Source organism: Oryzias latipes, chromosome 20 (genome assembly GCF_053564925.1).
Source record: "Oryzias latipes strain Hd-rR chromosome 20, Olatipes_Hd-rR_3.1".
NCBI lineage: Eukaryota > Metazoa > Chordata > Actinopteri > Beloniformes > Adrianichthyidae > Oryzias > Oryzias latipes.
In genome coordinates, this window is record NC_136256.1 from 4896323 (window position 1) to 4913906 (window position 17584).

The window sequence follows — 17584 nt, forward strand, 5'->3', positions numbered from 1 at the left end:
GTTTCTCACTGTCCCGTGCGTAGACATAAACAACAGTAAAGTGCAGATGCACAACAAAGAAACAGGCCTAATCTCTAAATGTGTGTGTGGGACTGTGACTGTAAAGCGCTTTGGGCCTTCGAGAGTCTACTGGTTTGTGCTGCAGGGACTGTGGTTGTGTGGTCGTAAAGGTTGTGAAGCAAATCCCCTTTTTTATCATCCCCTTGATTGCAGGTATTTCTGGAAACTCAACACGCACAAACACAAAGTGATGTTTGTGAACACGCACACGCACACACATTGATGTTTGTGAACACGCACACACAGTGATGTTTGTGAACACGCACACAGTGATATTTGTGAACACCCACACGCACACACAGTGATGTTTGTGAACACGCACACACATTGATGTTTGTGAACACGCACACACAGTGATGTTTGTGAACACGCACACACAGTGATGTTTGTGAACACGCACACACAGTGATATTTGTGAAAACCCACACGCACACACAGTGATGTTTGTGAACACGCACACACAGTGATGTTTGTGAACACGCACACAGTGATATTTGTGAACACGCACGCACACACAGTGATGTTTGTGAACACGCACACACAGTGATGTTTGTGAACTCGCACACACAGTGATGTTTTTGAACACGCACGCACACACAGTGATGTTTTTGAACACGCACGCACACACAGTGATGTTTGTGAACACGCACACACTGTGATATTTGTGAACATGCACACGCACACAGTGATGTTTGTGAACACACGCACACAGTGATGTTTGTGAACACGCGCACACACACACAAAGTGACGTGTGTGAACATGCACACACAGTGATGTTTGTGAACAAGCACACACAGTGATATTTGTGAACACGCACACACAGTGATGTTTGTGAACACGCACACACAGTGATGTTTGTGAACACACACTGCACACAGTGATGTTTGTGAACACGCACACACACACAAAGTGATGTTTGTGAACATGCACACAAAGTGATGTTTGTGAACACGCACATAGTGATGTTTGTGAACACGCGCACACACACACAAAGTGACGTGTGTGAACATGCACACACAGTGATGTTTGTGAACACGCACACACAGTGATATTTGTGAACACGCACACACAGTGATGTTTGTGAACACACACTGCACACAGTGATGTTTGTGAACACGCACACACACACAAAGTGATGTTTGTGAACACGCACACACAGTGATGTTTGTGAACACGCACACACAGTGATGTTTGTGAACACGCACACACAGTGATGTTTGTGAACACACACACACATTGATGTTTGTGAACACGCACACAAAGTGATGTTTGTGAACACGCACACACAGTGATATTTGTGAACACACACACACATTGATGTTTGTGAACACGCACACAAAGTGATGTTTGTGAACACGCACACACAGTGATATTTGTGAACACGCACACACAGTGATGTTTGTGAACACGCACACACAGTGATGTTTGTGAACACACACACACATTGATGTTTGTGAACACGCACACAAAGTGATGTTTGTGAACACGCACACACAGTGATGTTTGTGAACACACACACACATTGATGTTTGTGAACACGCACACAAAGTGATGTTTGTGAACACGCACACACAGTGATGTTTGTGAACACGCACGCACACACAGTGATATTTGTGAACACGCACACACAGTGATGTTTGTGAACACGCACGCACACACAGTGATGTTTGTGAACACGCACACACAGTGATGTTAGTGAACACGCACATACAATGATATTTGTGAACACGCACAAACACACAGTGATGTTTGTGAACACGCACACGCACACAAAGTGATGTTTGTGAACACGCACACGCACACAGTGATGTTTGTGAACACGCACACACACACAAAGTGATGTTTGTGAACATGCACACACAGTGATGTTTGTGAACACGCACGCATACACAGTGATGTTTGTGAACACGCACACACAGTGATGTTTGTGAACACGCACACACAGTGATGTTTGTGAACACGCACACACAGTGATATTTGTGAACACGCACAAACACACAGTGATGTTTGTGAACACACACTGCACACAGTGATGTTTGGTAACACACACGCACACAAAGTGATGTTTGTGAACATGCACACACAGTGATGTTTGTGAACACGCACACACAGTGATGTTTGTGAACACGCACACAGTGATGTTTGTGAACACACACACAAAGTGATGTTTGTGAACACGCACACACAGTGGTGTTTGTGAACACGCACGCACACACAGTGATGTTTGTGAACACGCACACACAGTGATGTTTGTGAACACGCACACACAGTGATGTTTGTGAACACGCACGCACACATAGTGATGTTTGTGAACACGCACACACAGTGATGTTTGTGAACACGCACACACAGTGATGTTTGTGAACACACACACAAAGTGATGTTTGTGAACACGCACACACAGTGGTGTTTGTGAACACGCACGCACACACAGTGATGTTTGTGAACACGCACACACAGTGATGTTTGTGAACACGCACATACAGTGATATTTGTGAACACGCACAAACACACAGTGATGTTTGTGAACACGCACACGCACACAAAGTGATGTTTGTGAACACGCACACACACACAAAGTGATGTTTGTGAACATGCACACACAGTGATGTTTGTGAACACGCACACACAGTGATGTTTGTGAACACGCACGCAAACACAGTGATGTTTGTGAACACGCGTACACAGTGATGTTTGTGAACACGCACACACAGTGATGTTTGTGAACACACACACACATTGATGTTTGTGAACACGCACACAAAGTGATGTTTGTGAACACGCACACACAGTGATATTTGTGAACTCGCACACACAGTGATGTTTGTGAACACGCACGCACACACAGTGATGTTTGTGAACACGCACACACAGTGATGTTTGTGAACACGCACATACAATGATATTTGTGAACACGCACAAACACACAGTGATGTTTGTGAACACGCACACGCACACAAAGTGATGTTTGTGAACACGCACACACAGTTATGTTTGTGAACACGCACACACACACAAAGTGATGTTTGTGAACATGCACACACAGTGATGTTTGTGAACACGCACACACAGTGATGTTTGTGAACACGCACGCACACATAGTGATGTTTGTGAACACGCACACACAGTGATGTTTGTGAACACGCACACAGTGATATTTGTGAACACACACACAAAGTGATGTTTGTGAACACGCACACACAGTGATGTTTGTGAACACGCACACACAGTGATGTTTGTGAACACGCACACAAACACAAAGTGATGTTTGTGAACACACACAGACAGTGATGTTTGTGAACCCGCACACACAGTGATGTTTGTGAACATGCACACACAGTGATGTTTGTGAACACGCACACACACACAGTGATGTTATTGAACATGCACACACATAGGGATGTTTTGGACACACACATAGGGATGTTTGTGAACACACACACAAAGGTTTGTGTGTAGACAGGCTGGGGGATCATTGATTTGTTGGTTTGTCCATCTTGAGCTGCTCGGATGTGTTGCCTGTTGCACAAACGTTACCAGCTGATTTTCTCTGAACACACACTCATGGTGCTGACTTCCATTCATTTGCATAGGCTTACTTTCACTTTGTTTGACTAAAGAGCTGGGGGGTATTTCAGGAAGCATGCTTAAACTAGCCTGACTTTAAGCCTGAACTCTGGCTGAAATCCGCCTGAACTTGCTTACTCTGGGTATGTCGGTTCCAAAAGACCGGATATGAGTTGGCGTAATTACGCTCGACTTGGTAACCCTGGGTTAATGCACGTGCACAGCAAGTACATAAAGACATTCTCAATAGATCGCCGATTTCTGGAGTCACCATGGAAACGCGTGGAAAAAAAGAAAGCGCTATACTTCGGTGAGACGGAGTCTGAGGTTTTAATGATGGCGTGTGAAGATTATACGTACATAAAAAAAGTAATATGGCTGCATCATCAAAAGAAAGAGTTTCTGCTTGTAGTAAGAACAAACAAAGTAAACGCACAAGTTTCTGATCTTATTTCCATTTTCATTGTGACGCATATATATATATATATATATATATATATATATATATATATATATATATATATATATATATATATATATATATATATATATATATATATAACTTATCCAAGTTTGCCACCTTAAATGAATTACCTCTATTGGTAACAAATAATTGAGTAAAATTTAATCAACCTAATTTCTTACGTCTATAAAACCAAATAATTGTTTATACAACTCAAATTTATGTATTTATCTAACTAAATGTCATATTACTCCAATTCAATTAATATTTTTTCCATTCCATACCTTAATTAATTATATTTCTTGATGTCTCATATGTCTAAGTATGAGCCGGCAGATATGCTCATTTTTATAACAATAAAAAGGACGGGGGAAAAAAAGCACGTTGCGCAAAATTTCATTAAAGAATTTTCCGTCAATGTCATTACATCATACGACGGTAGGGGTGCGATATAAACTAATCATCCTCTCCTTCACTCTTACTCATGGTGCAGAGAGATAAGCACAGTAGGAATAAACAACTCAGCAAAATATAGCAAAACACAGTAAAACAGCTAAACAACTAAACACATTTGATCAAAAACCCACACTTAAACAAAAATCCGTCCAGACAGGCAAAGGAAATGGTATCCCACAATCCTTTGCGGTGCCGATCTAACAGCAGGACCAACGTTACACCTACTTAATTTAATTAATTTGAATGAAAGTAAAATAACTGTCTGAAAACTGTGTGTTATTTTTAAACTGACTTAACAAACAAATGATTTATCTTAACTGAAGCAAATAATTAAGTTAGATCAAAGTAAAAAAGTTTAATTTTCCAACATCCATATGTGATCTTATCATCCTCTCACGGTGAAAAAAGTTTTATCTGAGCTTCTTCATCCACTAAATCATCTTCAAATGGACACGCCATGCTGCTTCACCTCTCTGTAAACAAACTAACCTTCAACTAAACCTGCTCCCGACCAGGTTATGTTCAGAGCATGAGTTGCCATGGCAACTTGACCTACCCTGAAACATACCTCCATTTCTGGAACCGAAAACTGAAGTTATCAACTTCCTTAGCCTCAAACTTACCGTGAGAGCTAGCATAACCTGCTTTCTGGAATACCCCCCTGGACTGGAAACACAACTGCGTCTACAGGGTCTGAGGCAGAAACGTTGATTTTTCTGCAGGGAAAGAAAGAAAGGAGAGCATCCTTTTCTTCTTTGCTTTCTTTAATACTTAGTTTGACTTAACAAACATGCAGCTCTTTGTTTTGCAGTTGAAACCATTGTAATGATTGAAGGCTAAATTTACTTCAGAGTGCTTTGAACTCCACTCTTTATTTTTTATCTTGTGTTGCCCCGTCTATTTTTATCAATGTCAAGTCAAAATATTTTGATTTCCTGACAGAAAACCAAAAGGACCCAGGTGATCCATGTACCAGCCGTCCTCTTAGCATCCCTGTGATCTGGCATATTTTTGACGGATAACCTCAATCATAGAAAATAAGCCTGATGTGGGACGGACATGCTGACGGAGGTTTACTCCTCCCACTTCAACTGTGTGCTGCAAACAGAATTTGGGCATGACAAAGTAAAGTTTGAATCCCTTTGTTCCACCAGCCTGTCCATAAAAACCACTAACAGCTCTAAATTTGTGCAGAACTGAACTCTATTTAATTCAGAACTACTGATTTAAGAAAAAATCCAGCTCCCTCAAGAGTCATAAATAAGAAACAAAGCCAATTTTTTAACTCTAAAAGCTGCTCGGAACAGCAAATCAGAACAACTGCATGTCGTGCTCAGTGAATTCAGTGCAGCCCTGTGATGCAGCACAGTTCCAGGTCACAGTCCTTAAGAATAGACAGAATGTCCAATGATAATCAGACAGCAGATGTTTCTGCAGGCATTTCTGAATTGATATGTTTTTAAAAAGTTAAAACAAAAAGTCTAAGCATAAACCAGAGATTTTCTTTACAAGTTTAAACGTTTCATTTCAGGGACCACGTTTACAAAGACGCTGATGTTCTAATTTCCGCCTGGATGGGTTGGTATCCTGAACAAATCACGCAAAGTGGATTGATCTTGTCTTTAAAAAGCTCATATTTGTATCGTATTTTATTCTGAAGTGTAAACACAATGTTCAAACTGACCAAAAGCATCAGAGGAATCGCAGGAAAAATTTTCAATGCTTTACTAACGACCTTTTTTTCCTGCAGTCTCTGTTTTTAAATTTATAACCTTCTCATAACCCTCTTAACAAAGCCGGATGGAACAATCCAGTTAAAGAATTTGACATATTTGTTAAAAATATAAATTCAGTGAATAACCACTCGGTAATCATTATATCTTTACGACGCTTTTTATCTTTGTGTTGCTGCCTAACATGTGAACAGGAAAGTCTTTGGGTAGTTTGGCTGCAGAACCACAAAGAAGTGAACATATCAAAGTTCCCTTGATCTGCTGTGTTGCTTTAAATGTGGCTCTTTCTCCTTAAAAGCTCCCTAAGTGAGTCTTAAATTTCAGTCTGACTTCTCTCTCTGCATCACTCTGTCTCTCGCCCGTCCCTCTGCTGTCAGCCTGCTAAGCAGCTAACTTGCAGCTTTGCCCCTGAACAAAGCTGCAGCTCTGCTCTCCACTTCAGCGCTGCTTGTTCCAATCAATAATACATGCTTTAAAACTCAAAGAGCAGCTGGATGGATCGCACCACACCAACTCTGTGTGTGCGTGTACGTGTGTGTGTGCGTGCATGTGTGTGTGTGTGTGTGTGCATGCGCATCAGTCAAGTCAGTGTGGAACAGACTGCTTCATGCGATCACGTCAGTCTGCACATGAACTCTGAGGAAACCTGAGGTTCAGGCTCATCAGTAAACTGATGCAAAGTTGGTTCATGACAGACTTCTTCTCCATGATGCAATTTCTGACTATTTTATTCAAACCGGAAACCTTGTTGAGAAAAAGTTTTTTCCCTGACAGAATCTGCGTTTTTAGTTGTTCTTTTGCACCAATGAGGTGATTCCTAGAGAAACAGGTCTTTGGAGGAAATCAGAGGACAGCAGATGAAAAGGAAGCAGGACACAAAGTCACCAAACACAAGCCTGATGCGTTTGGCAGAGATCCATGCTGCAACTTCATCAACCGTCTTTGATCACATGTGACCTGTCGTGAGAGGAAACATCTCCAAGTTTCTGAGGCTCAGTGGGAATAAAAACCGCATTAGTTCACATGTTCAGGATTCAGTTGACAGGTTATATTAAGACTGTCCAGAATTACTGTGGAGGACTCCTGAGTGGCATGTAAGCTTTTATTGCCTGATAGAAAATTATCTCCAGCGTTTCAGTGGCTTAGTATTTTATTTATGGTAATAAATAGGGATCTTTGTGATTCTTTTTTTGTTTTTTGTTTTTTGCTTGCATATGTAACAAAGTTGTTTTTTTTCATATGCAAAGTTTTTCTGAAGATTCTAACTTCTATTTAAATAAGCTAGTTTTCCAGTAATGGTGAGGACAAGACGAGGTAGGCGGTACATCAGGTTTTTTTTGTATTTTAACATACCGAACAACTAAATATAGATTTTTAAGTTACATTTGAAATGATTAGTCACTTGCTCCATATTTTAATCAAATCCAGCTTAAGTTATAGTTGCATTAAACAGTGAATATGCATCGAAAAAGCGGCCCTGTATTTGAAATCCTGGGATGTGTAAAGTTTCTGGATCGAGTTTGTTCCACCATCATATATTCTAAATGACGAAACATTGAGCAGACATACTGTAGGTCTGTACTCAGAGGGGGAGAACATTCCAACAGCAGCAGAACCAGCAGCACAGGTCAGGCCTTGACAATCATATTCATCAAAAAGAAAGTATGAAGTCTTGGGTGATTGGCAGCAGGAGACGGGGGATCCATGCTGAACATACTGCTACACTTACAATCAATGAAGCATGGATGGATGACGAGAAAGTCTGGAACAAGCTTATGGCCAGATTTGGTGCAACTTTTTTTCTCTGCACGTCTTTGTGCATGAAGCCTCTAAGTGACTGTTCCTAAAACCCACCAACAAAGACAGAGAAGGTCTGATCGCTCAAAGAGCAACGTTCAGAGATGAACGTTTGTTCTGGTATGATGATTTCATGTGAGGAAAAACATTCTTCACATATTTGTCTCCTTTGACATTTTGTCACTTCAGCAGTAGTTTGGAGAAACGTTTCTGCTTTTAGGATTTTATGGTTCAGTTTGAGTCAGTCTGGACTTCAGGATCTTAAAGGACTGCAACGTTCAGCCCCGCCACAGGGGGGAGCTCCAGATCAATGCAGGAGGCAGAGGCATCCTCCTTCCCTCCACCCCAGGTCTGCAGGTGTGTGTTTGTGTGGACAGACTGTTTGTGGCCACATGGAGGGAGGGGGTGCTGACAGCAGAAGCAGTTGGAGGTTAAATTGATGCTGAGGTTTAAACCGACGCAGGGGAAGTACAGGATGCGTCTCTGCTGGGATGCTTATCGAGGATGTGAGCGGCACCAGCAGATCTCCCTTCATTCGCCACATGTTGCTCACATAAACAACCCAACTTCTAATGAACAGTTTGGGCTGCGTGTTGACAAGCTGCAGTAAACTCCTGCACACGCTGACAGCTGCAGTTGGAGAGAGCCGCCTGGAATAACAGGAGCCGCAGGTTTGTGTGCACAGCTGTCACCGCGTGCGCAGGAAAACCCTTAATTCACACGTCTGTGCTGTTTGTCCTGAGCGGTGACCGTCAGGCAGGTTCTCCTCTTATAAACTTCCTTCCTGTTTGAAGATACCTGCACTTTGTTGGGACTTTTCATTTTTCATTTCTGTCTCAGCTGAAAGCTTCTGGGGACTTTGGAATCTATGGTAACTGCAACAATAATGGAACAATGGTGGAGTCTTTTCAGGAGTAGCTACATTTATCCTGACTTTATTAAAATGTCTTACCCTTGACATCGAAGTAGCAGGCAGAAATCTCACCGACTTCTCTCACAATAACAGGCAGAGTCTTTTGTCTACTTTGTTGAGAAATGTCGCCTGGGGGGTTGAGGAAAAACCCTAACAGGTGTCTATGATACCTGCACTACATCAGTCATACAATCCCTCCAGAGTCTCTTGTTAATCCAGTAGCTCTGTACCTTACACCAAAGCCGCCCCTAAGTTGTGGGCGGGACTGTTGGTGTGGAACAACCCTGTTTCTCCCTTCCCCTTCCCGTTGCTGAGAGCTTTCTGTTTACATGCTCTCTCACTAGTTTACAGACCCTCAAGTTATCTTCACACCACCCTGTGCAACACACATTCAAGTGGATATTTTTAATGAATAGTGTATGTAAACGCACGAAAAGACGCATTTTGGGCTTCTGCATTTATAACTCTTTCATGTGTAGCTATGCAAGTTTATAGGACTTTTTTCGGTACGTACTAAACGTAGTCGTGTGACGTTCGTTGAAAGTGAAATCGGGTCAAACTTTGACCGTTCAGGGACTCTGGTAGTGACGTATAAAAAGGCGTCCTTTATAATTCACTGAAGCACCAAATGTTAGAATTGAATTGGTCATGATAGAGAAGTGAATAATTAAAATGTATGCCCGGCCAGATTTATAAAACACCAAGTCTTTCATTTATTGGAAGAGAGCTGTGAAAGGATAAAACCTGGAGCAGGATTTGTGAGATTTGCACTGCTTTGACATTTTACAACAAGCCTCTTCCAACTGTAGGTGGTGGACAGGTGCTACTAAAACTAGAAAAAGGGAAAGGAAGAACAAAGCTCCTTCCTGCTGTACACTGTGAATACTGTGGACTAAACACGCATTCGTCAATGTGCGTCACATGCCCGGTAGGGATGGGTATCGTTAAGGTTTTAACGGTACTACTACTCTTATTGATAATGCTTATCGATACTTTTTGAGGAAGAAAAATAAATAAATAACAAATCAAGAACATGAAGTGTTTTATTTCTTCGCTATGCAACAATTTTTTTTGAACAAAACTTTTTACTTTATACATTTGTCCAACTTGAAAAGTAAAATCCATGAAAAAAGAAGAAAGAAGAAAAAGAAGAAAAATAAACAGCAATGTTTTGACATATTGCTGTCATGCTGTGAATATAAAACAAATGTCTACAAAGTCTCTGCTTCAACTCCCGCAGTGAAAGCTGCGTCTTAATCTGACGCCCGTGTTTCCATCTGACAGTTTGAAGCCATAGCCCCTCCCCCACCTCCCTACCTGCTCACCTGTTCACATCCTCTGCAACAGCGAGTCGTTTTTTCTCGCACCCCTCTAGTGTGTCCTACACTGAGAGCGCAAAATACGGTCATCATAGCAGCCGGTTTACACCACAGTCGGGGCGCTCTAGCGCAGATTTCATTAACGTTACGCGTGCGCCGCGTACTGTCTCAACAACAGCCCCGCCCCCCAAGCACACAAATAGCCAGACAGACCTCTCCTCTTCAGCGAGAAAAGCCAAATTAATATCATCATTAATTAATTGACTGACTTGGTGAGTTAAATATGGCAGATAACGTTTTTTTGTGTGGGACACAAAAAAATGTGACTTCTCCAGTATCGATAGTAGAACCGTTGAGTTCAAATCTTAATGACACTACGGTCTTGAAGAACGTTGCCCCGAGGCTCATTTTAAAAATGGAATATGCATCTGCTAGTGAACAGAACTGAACTTTAAGGCCCTCAAGTGATCAACTGACCTCAACTTTGGGGTTCATGGCATCAGTGAACCAGAACGGAAACAACACCACACCATGATACTCCCCCCAGATGCTGCAGTACATTCTGTCTAGCTCTCAGGTTGTTTCCTGCAGCAAAAGAAAATTACATCAGAACACTATCATGTTGTGTATCTTCTGCAGTTGTGAGTCTGTGTCCATGTCTGTGTGTCTCCATGTTGTGTGCATGTGTGTAGTGTTTCAAATCGGCCGTTTATTTTTTGTGTGTGAGAGCTGCTCCAGACTCTGCAGCATTGCTCTGCACACACCCACGTGCACGTGCTTGCATGTGCACACATAGTCCCACACGTGCACACGCTCCCGCTTCATTCTCATTTTCACCCTCTTCTTCTCCTTTGCACATCCACTGCGGCAGTGTGGCTCCGTTGCCTTGGAAACCACTCCCCCCTCTTCACACACACATACACACATCCCACCAGCATCACTCCTCCTCCCCCTCGTGCACACACACACTCACTCACACACTTACACAATTGTTTTCTGGCGCCCAAAGACAGAGAAAAAGTCTGCAAAGAGAGCAAAGCAACGACTGTGGAAGTTAAAGTGATGAAGAGGAGCTGGCGACGGTGGGGGGGGGGTGTAAACGAGTGGCAGGACCCGTCTCCTCAAATGGGAGGCAACAGGGGACACCAGTTGGCTTTGGCTGGCGTGTGTCTGTTATTTAATGATGTAGAAGCGTGACTGCCATATGTGTCGCCTGAGGCCGAGCACAACCAGCGACATGGTTAATGAGAAGGGGGGAGGGGGTCAGAGGAGAAGAGGATGAGGACGACTGAAAAGTTGGGGAAGGCAAATACGGTGAAAGAGGGAGGTGATAAGAGAGGAAAAGAAGGAGCAGGAAAGACTGATGATGAGAGAAAAGTGAGCAGAAAAGAAGGGATGAAGATGTTTTTAATTCTCTTATGAGGGGGAGGGGCTATGTTGTTTTTTAATCAGCCATCCCTGGAGACTCTCACCACCCACACCCCACCCCATTTGCACCAACAAACTAATAGAAAGTAGAAATGTGACAGAGGTGGAGCCAACCGGTGAGGAGGTTCTGAAGAAAATCCGCTCTGACCTTCCTCCTCAGCGACTCAGGCTTTCTGCAGAACCTCACCTTCATCCTGCTGCTGCTGCTGCTGCTGCTGCAGCCCCGTAGTTAACTGTTTCACTGCAACGTGTCACTTCTGCACCATCTGGAAGAAGTCCTTCAGATCCCACCAAAAGAGGACGCTCCTTTCTAACAGCAGCTTTAAAACACCAACTGAGAAAGTAATCCAGCAAATCCCTTCATTTCCCGTTTAAAAATATGTATTTAATTAACACTTTATGACTTCCAAAAACATAAATCATGTCCATGATCCGTTCATGCCAACTACACACATTAAATACAATAAAGGAACAACACAATCATGTGCACTACTTCGACATTTGACATGTGTTTCAATGTAGATTAATAGAAACAAAAATTAAAAACATGTATGCAATATATATTAAATATAATTATTTTGTGGATTTATAGGAAAATTATTTCTATAAACATGAACTATTGATATTTCATTATATTTGTTTTTATTCGTTTTTTTTTTATGTTAATTCACATTTCTTCTCTACACTCATGCTGTGAGGGACATTTTTCTGCAAACACACAAGGGTACACAAGTAAGGGTGAAGTAGGCGACACGTGGATACATTGATTTGTCATTTTTTCCACCCAGTAATTTACTGATGACCATAGTGTGGCGTAAGGACACTGTACGACGACCCTCGAGGTGGCCGTACAAGCCTTAAGGCCGCTCCTCTGTACGACCCCCCCATAGGTCCGAACAACCCAAAACCCTACAGCACCCGTATGGGTCAACCCTGGCACGGGTGCATGTGGCTAAGACTAAAAAACAAGAAACAAAAGGAGTCTTTAGAAAATGTCAAAAAAGGCTACATTTTAGACAGGTGCACAACATAGCTTAGGCTGCTATAAATTAACCACGAATCCTTTCACTTTTTTTGTTTTTTTTATTTTTATTGAGTTTTACATTATACAAACGCAAGTACAGAGTTCTGAAAGTCTGAAAGACAAATTACTAAAAGAAGTGTTTTTACAATAAAGCTATGGAAAAAAAATAACACAATAATCCGTAAGAATAGTAAATAAAATAACCAAAATACCCCATACCATTCCCTGTCACTGCCACGGTCATACCATCACTCCGTCACGCATGACCTGCATTATGTGCTACCACATGCAGAAAAAGCCGCTGTATGTTTGTAGTGCTAAAGACCTGGAAATGTTCTCAAAAAGGGAACCCATAAATCTTCAAATATGTCAAGAGACTTTTTGAGTGAACACCTAATTTTCTCCAGTTTTAAGCAGGACATGATATCCTGTAGCCACTGAGACGGGGAAGCAGTATCTTTCCATTTAAGCAGTATAGCGCGTCGTCCCAGGAGTGATGCAAAGGCTATACCGTGTTTTTTGGCAGGACCTGAAACAGCTTGGTCCTCCACAGCCCCAAAAACGGCTGTTAATGGATTTGGTTTTAAATCGGTTTTAAATACACGAAACATTGTGTCAAAGATTGTCCTCCAATATACATTCAAGTGAGGGCATGAAAAGAACATATATCTTATACATACGTCTTATAACATACATCTTGTACATAGTGGACTAACTGTGGGGTACATAGAAGCCAGCCTAACCCTGGAAATATGGACCCGATGTACCACCTTAAATTAGTTGGTGTCGAGCACAAAATGAAGATGAGTTTACCAGTTTAAGAGCAGAAATCCAAGTATCATCTGATGTAGGGAGGCCCATATCTTTTTCTCAAGCCATCTTAAATGTATCCACAGAGAGACATTTATGGTCCAACATAATGTTATATAGTTTAGAAATAATACCCTTCCTGGATGGATTGAGTGAAAAAATCTTGTCAGTTATTTCTGTTTCTGTGGTAGTTGTGAAACAAAGAAATGACGTACTTGAAGGTAACGAAAAAAAATCTGAGTTTCAAAAGATCAAATTTCTCTTTCAGTTGTACAATGAAACCAAAGTATCCTCTAAGTAGATCTTTGAAGTGAGTGATACCGTTGTGATATCGCAGGAGGCCTGGATCCATAGTAGATGGCTTAAAAAGGTGGTTTTTAGTTTTCTAAACTGAGACCATATCTTCAGTGTGTGTTTAACTACACTTTCACCGTAAGCTTTAAAGCCTTTTTCCTGTACGTCATTCTCATGACAAATCGGTTTAAACACCAGTTAGAAGCTACTATCTGGAATGTTTCTTATACATTTTAAGATGCTTCGACGCAGTACTTTACTGGTAGGATTACACCGTTTTATGAGGATCACACAGATTGTACGACAGTTGAAGATGTCAACATAACAATGACTTTGGTTTAACCTGCTGGTGGGTGATACGTAAGGGTTAATGGCTGACGAAGTGTGCGTTTATTACTTTTTAACGCACGGCGGGGAAGCCTGAACCATCCGACGCGAAGCGGAGGACGGTTGCTTCCGCGAAGTCCGTTAAAAAGTAATAAACGCACACTTCAAAGGCCATTAACTCACTTATACCATGGTCAGTTACAAAAGCAATACATATTGACCAGGTTTTAGTCCTTAATTCTTGTTTTTTTTTTTTCGATTTGGATCGCTTTTCTCACAAAAAGCGCATCGCGCCGCCTCACGTAACTTATAGTCCACGTCTCGGCGATATATATATGCTGATCGTCCCGATGGGTTGAATAAAGCATCACTTCAGAGGGAAAGCTCACCTCTTACCGCTTGTTTTTGTCCAGATGATGAAGCAAAAGGTTGCTTTTAAGAAGCCGGCGCAGTGATACGAAACATTTAAGCTAGCTGACCGGAACTTCTTTTTTCACCGTGCGGTTATCAGGTTGTAATGCATACCCAGCAGCCAGTCAGAATCGAGTATTCAACCGGACCATGGTAAAACAACGTTTTAGCTGTCAGTACAACAGTATTGTTTTTAATCCTTTCCTTTTTGGTATGAATATTTTTTGCTCCAAATTACAAAAAACAAAATTAAAAAATAAATAATAAATAAGTACACATGCCTTTATATTGTTACATGTTTTAAATCAGGTTAGATAAAAGGCTTGAAATGTCTTGAAACTATTTGAAACTTTCCCGTCCAGACTGAGGATAATTGTTGGATACTGGTTTTTATTTCTTTTTCTGTTCTCCTCTTTCTGCAAAAATGCCAATATGGAATATGTATTTGCTGTAGTCGATATCTCTTTTCAGCTTGCATTTTAGCTTTTGTGTTTTTTGTTGGCGTGTATGTGTGCACATGTGTGTATCTGTCTCTGGGGTTTTCCCTGCAGTCAGCAGGCACCATATGGGACTTGGCATTATGGAACACACCTCCATGCCAAACTCTGATTTACACACAGAGACCCCCCCCCCCTTATGGGAAATGATGGTGTGTGCATGTGTTGACCCCCTGTGCACATGCGTGCATCTGTGCATGTTTATGCGTGTGATTAGGGTGAATTCAGAAATCTGATTAAAGTCGTGTTGGCCACAATTACCAGCTTCTCAGAGCTCCTAAGGGACCCTGTGTGCGTGTATGTGTGGGTGTGTGTGTATGTGGTTCAGGTGGCAGCCCTAGGTCTTAATCCCACCCCCCCAACCTCTGAATAAATCATGTGACCCCCCCCCCCCTTTCCTGCTTTCATCCCTCCATCCACCAGTCCCTCATTAAACCTAGTCTGTCACCTCCTCTGGGATTCCATTTCTCTTCTTCCCCCTCCTCCGTCTCTCATTTTTTTCTGATGAGTCTGCAATAAAGCAATATAGTCCCCCGCTCTTCCTCTTTCACTTTTCATACCCCCACTCTGTCACCTGCCACAGGATTGAGGGATCAAGCCACAGGAAGAGAAAAGAGCAGGTAGAGGATGAGAGCGTGGTGACCCCTCTTCTCCTTTGTGTTTTGTGTCTTGTAAAGACACGCCCCCTTCTGCTGACTCCTGACCTCACCATACTGACTGACAGATCCTCCAATTCTTTATGCTTTTTTTTGTTACATTTAGGTAAAATTCTCTTTTATTCTTTATTTCATCTCATTTATTTTTTCCTCCCTTGTTTTTTAGGCAAACCACATCCAGGTTCACTCTTCTTTTCCATCCTCTCCTCTACTCTTTATGGATATTCTCTTTTTTTCCTGTCAATCTCATATTTCCAGCAATACTTTTTCAATTCAATTCAATTTATTTGTTTAGCCCAAATTCACAACAACAGTCGTCTCAATGGGCTTTCGTATAGGTAATGGAAAAAGTTAAACATAAATTCAAAAGGATCATGAATACATAGAATTCAATAGGAAAATACTAAATCGAACTAACAAACTGACTAAGCTATACTGGCATCCCTGCCCTTAGACCCCCCTTCACGGTAAGGAAAACTCCTAAAAAAACGGTTTCCGGAAAAAACGAAGAAACCTCAGGGATGCTCACATGAAGGAGGGATCCTCCCCCAGGACGTACAGGCGATTTACCAGAACTCTTAGAGAAGAATTAACTTATCTAACCCTACATCTACATATTTAAAGTCCAGCAGACGAGCTTCGTCCAGCCAAAGTTGGGGGGACGACCGGGGGCGTGGAGTCGAGCCGTAGACAGACTTTCTATCTCTCATCACTCTCTTTTTTGCCCCTTTTTCTTCATCATCAGAATTTTTTAAAAACAATGGATAAAATCTAAAAGATTATAGTAAAATCTCCCATAATAGCTAAAATACACAAATACTGACACACTTTCACCAACACACCCACACATGCACACACACACATGCAGTTTGTGTGTGTCTCTTTCTGGGGTTTGTGAGGGGACAACTTTTTTGTGAATAAACTTTGTTTATTCAGGACTGTGGAGCAGTGGTTGGCAGCCTCACATCACAGCTAGAAGGTGCTTCATTGGTTGTGTGGCTCTGTGATGGTACGCTGAGTTATCCAGGATGTCCCCTGCCTTCGCCCACAAGTGGCCGGGAAAGACTCTGGCAGCCCTGTGACCCCGGTGGTTTATACTAGTATAGGCTAGTATAGATTAGTCTATACTAGTTGGTTTGCTGTCTACTGCAGATGCATTAATGAAAAACAAATTATTTTGTCATCATTTCAGGAAATAAAGTTTAGCTGTTTTCAACTTAAAGGCCAAAAGTCATCAACATTATTTGATTTATTGATTTATTGATTTATTTCAAGCATTGTAGTCAAAGCACTAAAGAAATTACCGTACACAGATTTATCAAACTCATTGCAGAAATGTTGAAATGCAAAGTTTAAAAAGACAAAAAATAAAACAAAACAAAAAAGTCACTTAAATCACATTTGCTTAATTAAAGATAATTAACTAAAGTTAAGTAGAGCTTGATTTATTGCTTGAAAAGGAGTGAGAAGAAGCGAATTTATATAATCCCACCCCTATTATGACTGAGTATAGAATTCCTAACCTTAGCTGTGAGTGATGTGTGAAGGCCCACTGTGGGGGGAGAATGAGGGCGTTGTGGAAAGACGTTTTGCAACAGTTCTCCAGTTCCCTCTGGTCAAACTGTTAATCATTCTATAGCCAGATTTTAGTTTTGTAACCTTTTTTTTTTCTTTGTTATTAGTAGTGTTTGTAGATTATTATCTTTAAAACAAACCTCCACCTTTGGTCTAAATATTTACCTGTTACTGGGATATTGGTTGTTTTTCTAAATGTCTGAACACCATGAGGTGAGGAAGTGCATTTATTCCAAGTGAAAGCCGTGTGTTT

The 17584-nt window shown here is 41.5% G+C and overlaps 1 protein-coding gene across 3 annotated transcripts in view; it reads left to right on the forward strand.

Annotated features, from left to right (window-relative positions):
• The window catches only part of fars2 (phenylalanyl-tRNA synthetase 2, mitochondrial), a 126468-nt gene that overhangs the window by 32633 nt on the left and 76251 nt on the right, over window positions 1-17584 (forward strand). The gene's annotated exons all lie outside the window — the stretch shown is intronic.